A 9103-nucleotide genomic window follows, 5' to 3' on the forward strand; every position below is an offset into this window, starting at 1 on the left:
TTTCTGCACACGCCAATGACGTGGATGGTATTTGTGCATACTATCAGAATGTGCGAGGTTTAAGGACTAAAGTGGACGACCTATTCCTTGCAACTAATGACTGCAACTACGATGTAATCCTGCTAACTGAAACCGGTTTGGACGGCTGCATCGATTCTCTTCAGCTGTTTGGATCCGCCTTCAACGTGTATCGTTGTGATCGTAGCTCGAAGAATAGTGACAAACGTAGTTTTGGTGGCGTATTGATTGCCGTTGCTCAACAGTACCCTAGTTCACTGGTCAACTTAAGACATGGAAATTGTCTCGAACAAGTCTGTGTTTCTGCTGTCATCAAAGGAATGAAGTTTTTGCTTGCTGCAGTTTACATCCCACCTGACAGAAGTAAAGTTGTCAAGTTTATCGATGAGCATATTCTCTCAATCCGTGAATTACGTGACAAGGGGTCTGCAGAAGAAAGAATTCTCATTTGTGGTGATTATAACCAACCGCAAATTTCTTGGTTTAATGGAGAGGATGGAGTACAATACAACAATTCTCTCCCGCTTCCTGCTGCTAGCGCTGCTGTGGTCGATGGATTTGAATTCTTGAACTTGAAACAAGTTAATTCACTGCGTAATAATCTCGGACGAACACTGGACCTCGTTTTCTGCCTTCCTGAACTAGAGATCGCTGTACGTCGGGCTATTTCTCCGCTACTTCCTGTTGATATTCCCCATCCTCCATTGGATTTATTCTTGCCTATACTGGCATGCCCCGTTGAAGTTCCAGCTGTCAGTTTCGAAATTGCGCCTCTGAACTATCGTCGTATTAACTTTGATGTTCTTGTGAATCACCTTTTGTCTCTGGATTGGGCTGCTTTATTAGACGAGATCGATGTGGATGATATGGCATTGCGGTTTTGCGATGCTATTTGCACCTGGCTGAACGAGAATCTTCCCAGAATTAGACCTCCTTCGAAACCTGTCTGGAGTAATAGTGAGTTGCACAGATTGAAACGGCATCGAAATGCAAAGCAGAGACTCCTTCGTAAGCAACGAACACCGCAGAATAAACGCGCTTTCAAATTTGCCAGCGATGCGTACCGTAGGCTAAATAGTTACCTCTACAAATCACACGTACTGCGGACGCAATTCAGATTGCGAACTAATCCAAAAAGCTTTTGGACATTCGTAAACACTAAGAGGAAAGGATCTTCTATTCCTTCTAGTGTATTCTTGGGCGGAACGGAATCATCAACTGTTACTGAATCTTGCGAATTGTTTGCTGATCATTTTTCTTCTGTGTTCGCCAGTGGATGTACCACGCAGTCTGATGCTGAAATAGCTACGTCAGGTGTCCCCGACGGTGCTGTTGATCTGGACATTTTTGACATCACTCCCGAAATGGTCATTTCTGGTGCAAAAAAATTGAAGAGCTCCTACTCGCCTGGTCCCGATGGTGTTCCGGCTATTATTTTATGTCGCTGCGCTACTGCTCTTGCCGTGCCTTTAAGTCGAATTTTCACCAAATCGTTTGAGCAACGGAAGTTTCCAACACTGTGGAAACAGTCCCATATGTTTCCCGTATTTAAAAAAGGAGAAAAGCGAGATGTAAGGAACTACAGAGGCATTACCAGTCTTTCTGCTGGATCAAAACTCTTTGAAATCATCGTAAGTGGTATAATTCTGAACAGCACCAAAAACTATATATCAGTCGACCAGCATGGTTTTATGCCCGGTCGTTCTGTGGCAACGAACTTGATGGATTTCACTAGTACCTGCATCTCACAGATAGAAACTGGAACTCAAATTGACGCTGTGTACACAGATATTAAGGCCGCTTTCGACACAGTAGATCATCGAATACTCTTGCACAAGCTCTCTAAACTCGGTATATCTGATAGATTGACTTCATGGTTGAGCTCATATCTAACAAACCGTACTTTACGGGTCAAACTGGATTCCACAGTTTCACGTGCATTCAGTAATACCTCTGGTGTTCCGCAAGGTAGTAACCTGGGGCCTTTGCTATTCGCCTTGTACTTTAACGACATAGCCATTCTGCTTGGTTCCGGATGCTCACTGGTATATGCCGACGATCTAAAGATCTACCTCGTTGTGAAATCTATCGCTGATTGCTACCGATTGCAAGCGCTGTTAGATACCTTTGCTGATTGGTGTAGTAGAAACAAGCTCACAATAAGCATTGCCAAATGTGTGGTTATAACATTCCACCGATGCAATACGCCCATCTCATTTGATTACCGGATAAACGGAGCTATTCTCGGACGCGTCGATCAGATCAGCGATCTTGGAGTTCTGCTGGATAATAAGCTCATGTTCAATCAACATTATTCTGCTGTCATCTCTAGAGCTTCGCAACAACTTGGGTTCATCACAAAAATTTCCCGAGACTTCACAGATCCTCATTGCTTGAAGGCATTGTACTGCGCGTTGGTACGGCCAATACTTGAGAATGCCTGTGTCATCTGGAATCCTCATAGCCTGTGTTGGAAAGCCAGAATTGAACGTGTTCAACGAAGATTTGTTCGTATCGCCCTGAGACATCTACCCTGGCGTCTACCTCACAATCTTCCCCGCTACGTAGACCGATGCCAGCTTTTGGATTTGGAGACATTAGAGAGCCGTCGAAGGATTCAACAAGCAACTTTTGTGGCCAAGCTGCTTAATAATGAAATAGATGCCCCGGCTCTGCTGTCCCGTATTGATTTTCGTGCTTCACGTAGACAGCTTCGCTCATCAAATTTACTGACAACCAGATTTCATCGGACTATGTACGGGTTTTATGAACCACTGACGTCATGCATCCGCACCTTCACGCTGGTCGAAGAATTATTTGACTTTGGAGACGTTTCTTCACGCGCCTTTAGTAGAAGACTGACAAGGTCTAGGATGCTGCAATAGCTTTGTTGTAGATTTAAGTTTATATTCATGTAGATAATATCAAAATTGTCAGATGAATCGACCAAAATACAAATACAAATACAAATACAAATACAAACAGGAGTCAGCTTGCTGCAAGACAGGCAGTGTCTAAAGATCTTCCCGACTTCAGCGGTACCGCTCTTCTTTTCTGTTTTCAGTAACTCCACTCATATGTGCGGGTTTTCGAATGAAGAAAACATGCTGCGACTCCGAAAGTGATTGAAGGGAAGGGCCCTGGAGTCAAATGCCGTCTGCTCCACCCGTCCAACGTCGGAGGTGTTATGTCTACATTAAGAATGCTGTATGGAAGACCGGAAGCAATCGTGCAAGCAATCGTCAAGAAGGTTCGGGCTTTACCGTCACCAAACATCGATAGGCTAGAGACTGTCGTCAATTTCGCGCTCACAGTAGAGAACTTGGTCGCAACAATCCAAGCTTGTGAAGTACACGACTTCGTGTACAACGCCTCGTTACGATACGAATTAGTAGAACGACTATCGTCGACACTGAAATTTGACTGGGCTAAGTACTCCAGGGACAAACCCAATCCTAATCTGCTCGACTTCAGCTCGTGGTTGTACTCAACGGCAGAAGATGCTAGTGCGGTAATGCCCTCGGCAACCGATTATTCAAAGTCACGCTTCAGTAAGAAGGATGGATTCCTGAACGCTCACTCCGAAATCGCGGTAGCTAGCTCCAAGTCGTACACGGTTCCGCCAACAACGAAGTCTGCTAGTGTCAGTGAATCCGAGAAATAATGTCCCGTGTGCAAAGGTGCTTGCCCGAACATTTCGAAATGTAAGCGCTGCGCGGAATTAAGCTATGACGCGAGGTGGGCAGCGGTAAGAGAATGCAAACTGTGCCGAAAGTGTTTGAGGAAACATAACGGATCATGTAGGCAACTAAGACCATGTGGCACAAACGGCTGCACATTCCTGCACCATCCCCTTCTTCACAGTTATGAGCGACAGCAACCCCGTGGCTTCGCAATGGACACGATTGCTGATAGAGCGAACGGCAAGACCTCTTATCAAAATTGTAATACCCATCAGGGTAATTCAAAACTCCTATTTTGGATCCTCCCGGTCATTCTCTATGGTCCGTCGAAATCTGTTAAAGTATACGCATTTATTGACGATGGATCCGATATCTCGTTGATGGAAAAGAAGCTGGCAGAAGAGTTGGGAGTAACCGGTTCATCGAAGTCGTTGTGTCTCGGTTGGACAGGAGGTGCGCACCGAATGGAGACTTCATCAGAGTGTATGAATTTACAAATCTCCAGCTGCAGAAATCGGAAGCTGTACAAACTGACATCCGTACATACCGTAGAAAGTCTTAAAATACGTCCGCAGTCACTTCAGTATTCCGAGATGCAAGTTAGGTACCCATACCTTGCTGGCCTACCAGTTGAGTCGTACAAGAACGTCTGACCTCAGATCTTGATAGGCGTCGATAACCTTAGTGTTGGAAACGTACAGAACGCTCGAGAAGGACGAGCTGACGAACCAGTTGCCGTTAAGATGCGAATAGTATGGACAGTATTCGGAAGATGTGGGTCCGGAAGCGAAATGGTACAGTCCGTTAACCACCATTCCGTTAAGGTCTGTCAGTGCAATAAAGACTCCGATGAAGACCTTCACCAAGCCGTAAAAGGTTTTTTCTCGCTGGACAGTCTCGGAATCAGTAAACCAGAAAAACTGCTCCAGTCACAAGAAGATCGCCGTGCAGAGATGCTGCTTGAAACGCTAACGAAAGCGAAACATGGGAGGTATGAATCTGGACTTCTCTGGAAGTACGACAATGTCCGCCTTGCGGACAGTAAAGGAATGGCTCTGAAGAGATGGCAGTGCCTAGACCGACGAATGAAACAGGATACGGTGCTGGCAAAGGCAGTGAGAGAAAAGATAGAAGATAACGTACATTCGAAAGCTGACTGAAGAGGAGATCCAGGCCGAACAACATCGTGTGTGGTATTTACCCATATTCCCGGTAGTAAACCCAAACAAACCTGGGAAGACAAGGCTCGTATGGGATGCAGCCGCAGCCGTCCATGGTGTTTCACTTAATTCTGTACTGCTAAAAGGTCCAGACCTACTCACGTCTCTGCTGTCGGTCTTGATCCAGTTTCGCGAGTATCGTACTGCCGTTTGCGGTGACATTCGGGAAATGTATCACCAAGTTCAGATACGAGAGGAAGATCAGCACTGCCAGCGCTTTTTCTGGAAGGACAAGGAGTCCGACGTGAACCCTAGCACATATATAATACAGGTTGTACCTTTGGAGCCTGCTGTTCGCCGACTACCGCACAATATGTGAAAAACACGCATGCGAAGAGATTCGAGCAGGAATACCCCGAAGCCGTTGAGACGATAGTCAAACGACACTACGTCGACGACATGTTATTGAGTGCAGAACGGGAATCACAAGCAATCCAACTATCTAAGGAAGTGCGAATGATACACGCATCAGCTGGTTTCGAGATTCGCAATTGGACGTCGAATTCACCGGCGGTCCTGAACGCGATGCTTGAGACGACGGCAGGGGAGAAGAATCTAAGCGGCGAGAATTCAGTCGAGAAGATCCTCGGCATGTGGTGGGATAGCTCCTCAGATCATTTCACTTACAAGATCTCCACTCGTATAGACAAGCTTCTTCTGTCCGGACAACTTCGACCAACCAAACGGCAGGTTCTTCGAACTCTAATGATGGTTTTCGATCCATTAGGGCTCATAGGACATTTCCTGATGATTCTAAAAACACTACTCCAGGAGATCTGGCGAACCTCCATCGGTTGGAATGATCCGATAGAAGATTCACACTTCGAAAAGTGGAATACATGGTGCTCAGCACTCCCAGCGATAACTACTCTCGAAATTCCTCGCTGCTATCAAACGCTGACCACCACAGGCGACGATAACGATATCCAGCTACATATATTCGTGGACGCGAGCGAAACTGGCTATGCTGCCGTGGCTTATTTGCGATTCCAGGAAGGAAATACCATCGAATGTGCGCTAGTAGGTTCCAGGACCAAAGTTTCGCCACTCAGGTTCCTCTCTATCTCTCGTTCCGAGCTTCAAGCTGCAACTATCGGTGTCCGACTCGCTGACACAATCTGCCAATCGCTGTCCTTCCAGGTGAAACAACGAATGTTCTGGACGGATTCGAAGGACGTAATCTGCTGGCTAAACTCCGACCATCGGCGATACACTCAGTACGTCGCATTCAGAGTTAGCGAGATTCTGGAAGGATCTGATATGCGAGAGTGGAATTGGATTCCAAGCAAACTGAACGTCGCGGACGAAGGCACCAAGTGGAAAGGCCACCCAGATTTGACCTCTTCTAGTCGTTGGTTTCGGGGACCAGAGTTCCTGTGGAAAACGCCAGACCTTTGGCCCATCTCAAAGGTTTACATAGAAAACACCACCGAAGAACTTCGCCCACATCTCTTGTACCACACCACCAGGGTTGTAGAAACGGTAATAAATATGAGTCGTTTTTCCGATTGGCGGAAGCTGCTTCTCTGTACTGCTCGCGTCCTCCGTTACGTGCGTAACCTGAAGCTCTACACACAAAAGAAGATGCGAAATGACGGCCCGCTACGAAAAGACGAACTTGCCGATGCCGAGTGCTATTTATTTCGTACAGCGCAGGCGGTCTACGTTGACGAAATCACCATCCTCTCAAAAAACCAAAATTCGGAGAACCCTGACAAGAACATACCCAAAAACAGTCCACTTTACCACCAGTGCGTCTTCTTGATAACAACAATCTGCTTAGAATACGAGGTCGAACACGTGCCTGTCCTTTCGTCACCAGGGACGCCGCTCAACCAATAGTGCTCCCTCGCGAACACACAATCACCCGGCTCCTTCTGCTCGACTTTCACAAACGATTCAAACACCAGAACCATCAAACCATACTGAACGAAGCAAGACAGCGGTTCCGTATCCCCAAATTGAAAGCCACTTACAACAATGTCCGCAAAGAGTGTCAAGAATGCAAAAACAACCATGCGGTTCCCCAGCCTACGGCAATGAGTGATCTACCATCACAAAGACTCGCTGCGTTTACACGACCGTTCACATACGTAGGGGTGGACTATTTCGGCCCTATGACAGTAACCGTAGGAAGACGGTCCGAAAAACGGTGGGGAGTCTTAGAAAAATGCCTCACAATACGCGCTATCCACATAGAATTAGCTCACACACTGACGACCGATTCATGCATTCTAGCAATCCGTAAATTCATGGCCAGGAGAGGCGTGCCATCCGTCATCTTCAGCGATAGAGGCACCAACTTCCAAGGGAGCAGCAAAGAACATCGGGAGGCTTTGAAGAGCATCAACCAAGAACAGCTCATCAAAGAGTTCACGACACCCGACACGGATTGGACTTTCATCCCACCGGCTTCCCCGCACATTGGCGGTGCATGGGAACGCATGATCCAGAGCGTGAAGTTAAATCTGGATAAACTGAAATGGGGAAGGCTTCCAACTGACGAAGTCCTACACAGTACGCTTTTGGAGATCGAGAACATAATAAATTCACGACCACTAACCACCATTCCCATGGACAATGATGAATCACCGGTACTCACGCCTAACCATTTTCTGCTGGGTTCATCAAATGGACTGAAACCGCTGGTACCTTACAATGCTACTCCCACGATGCTTCGAAACAGCTGGGAACAGCCACAAGTTGTGGCCAACGAATTCTGGCGATGGTGGTTGTAACCGTTGGTTTCATGAATAAAGCCTTAGCTTTGCCAAGTGCAATACCTTATAAAAATATCTTGTCATCCTATATCATGTGCTGTCACCTAGGTGTGAATAGCGGAAGTATTGTAATCGACGTTGCGTTAGGGGGTTACACGATTGACAGCTGAAAAGCAATGGTCTTGTCAAACAGGAGAAGTAATTGAAATCGGAGCCTTCTTCATTACATTTCCGGACTAACCCGTTCTTTCTGGCTTAAGACTTCGAGAGACTTAGTAGTGCGCGGCGCGGTCCTATAAATAGAGTTAGTACCGAGTGTTAAAAATGGTGGATACCAAATAATACCTATCTATTTTTTATTCTAGCTAAAGTTTGTAGTGCGTAAGAAGGAAGTTAGGGGTGTGCTTAAAATAAGTGTTAGTAAAAATAAGGTAAAAAAAAGTTAGTTAATTTTAAAAGAAGTTAACCTAATTGTTACTATTGATAGACCTGGGATTACGTGGTAGTACGTGGTCTGTCTCTGATACGGACACGTGTAAAGTTTATAAACGGAAAAAGGTAATGTTGAATGCTAATGGTGTGGTGCGTGACTAATTCGACCTGAACAGGCCGAGAAAGGCCTTTTTCCGTCCGTTGTGCAAACTCGGACTTTTATTCTAGCTCCATTCCGTCGTAGATGTGATCCACACGTGGATTTTTGAGGAACGTCGAACACAACCTCAATTCCCTGAGCCAGAAATCACCCTGCGTGTACTCCATTGGGGACAATAGCAGACGAGGGAAACTCTCGTTGACGGATTTGGGAGCTGGAGATTTATCCGGCCAGATACAGCACGAATCCGGCCGTTTCTTATCCCGGTTCATAGCCTTACAGGGCCGCCATCTTGGTTAGCTCCGGCGCGACCATTGTTCGTCGGCCATTTTGAATAGTTTGCCATTGCTCCGGTTGGCAGATTTCTACAGTCAAAGCGAGCGAAACGCCGAGAGCGAGTAAGTCGTCCAGTCCAAAAGAACACCGTAAGTCACCACCACCACCATCAAGAAAACCGTAAGTCGCGCTGGTATAATTAGATTAAATTACAAAAAAATGCATGCAGAACAAACCGAAAACATACAATGAAAACTAACAAAGGTATAAACGATATTGCACATTAAACAAACAGATTAAAAAACGTGATCACGAATAGTTAAAATTGCTAAGTCAGGAAACGTAGGCAATAAATCTCTGGAATGTTAATTGGACTTCTAACTTACAAGTTACTGCTTTTCCTTTTATGAAAAAGAAGTAGGTTTTCCTGAAGTATCGCACCTTGGTCGTGTATGCGTTGAAAATTCACTCAAAGCTAGAATTGCCCACCCCTCACTTTCGGAAATCTTATTTGTTATTTTGTTATTTGTTATTTATTTTGCATTGCGTAACTGTAAGACGAATGTCTTTTTATTAGTTACAATGATAAACACT

Source organism: Sabethes cyaneus, chromosome 3, assembly GCF_943734655.1.
Source record: "Sabethes cyaneus chromosome 3, idSabCyanKW18_F2, whole genome shotgun sequence".
Lineage (NCBI taxonomy): Eukaryota > Metazoa > Arthropoda > Insecta > Diptera > Culicidae > Sabethes > Sabethes cyaneus.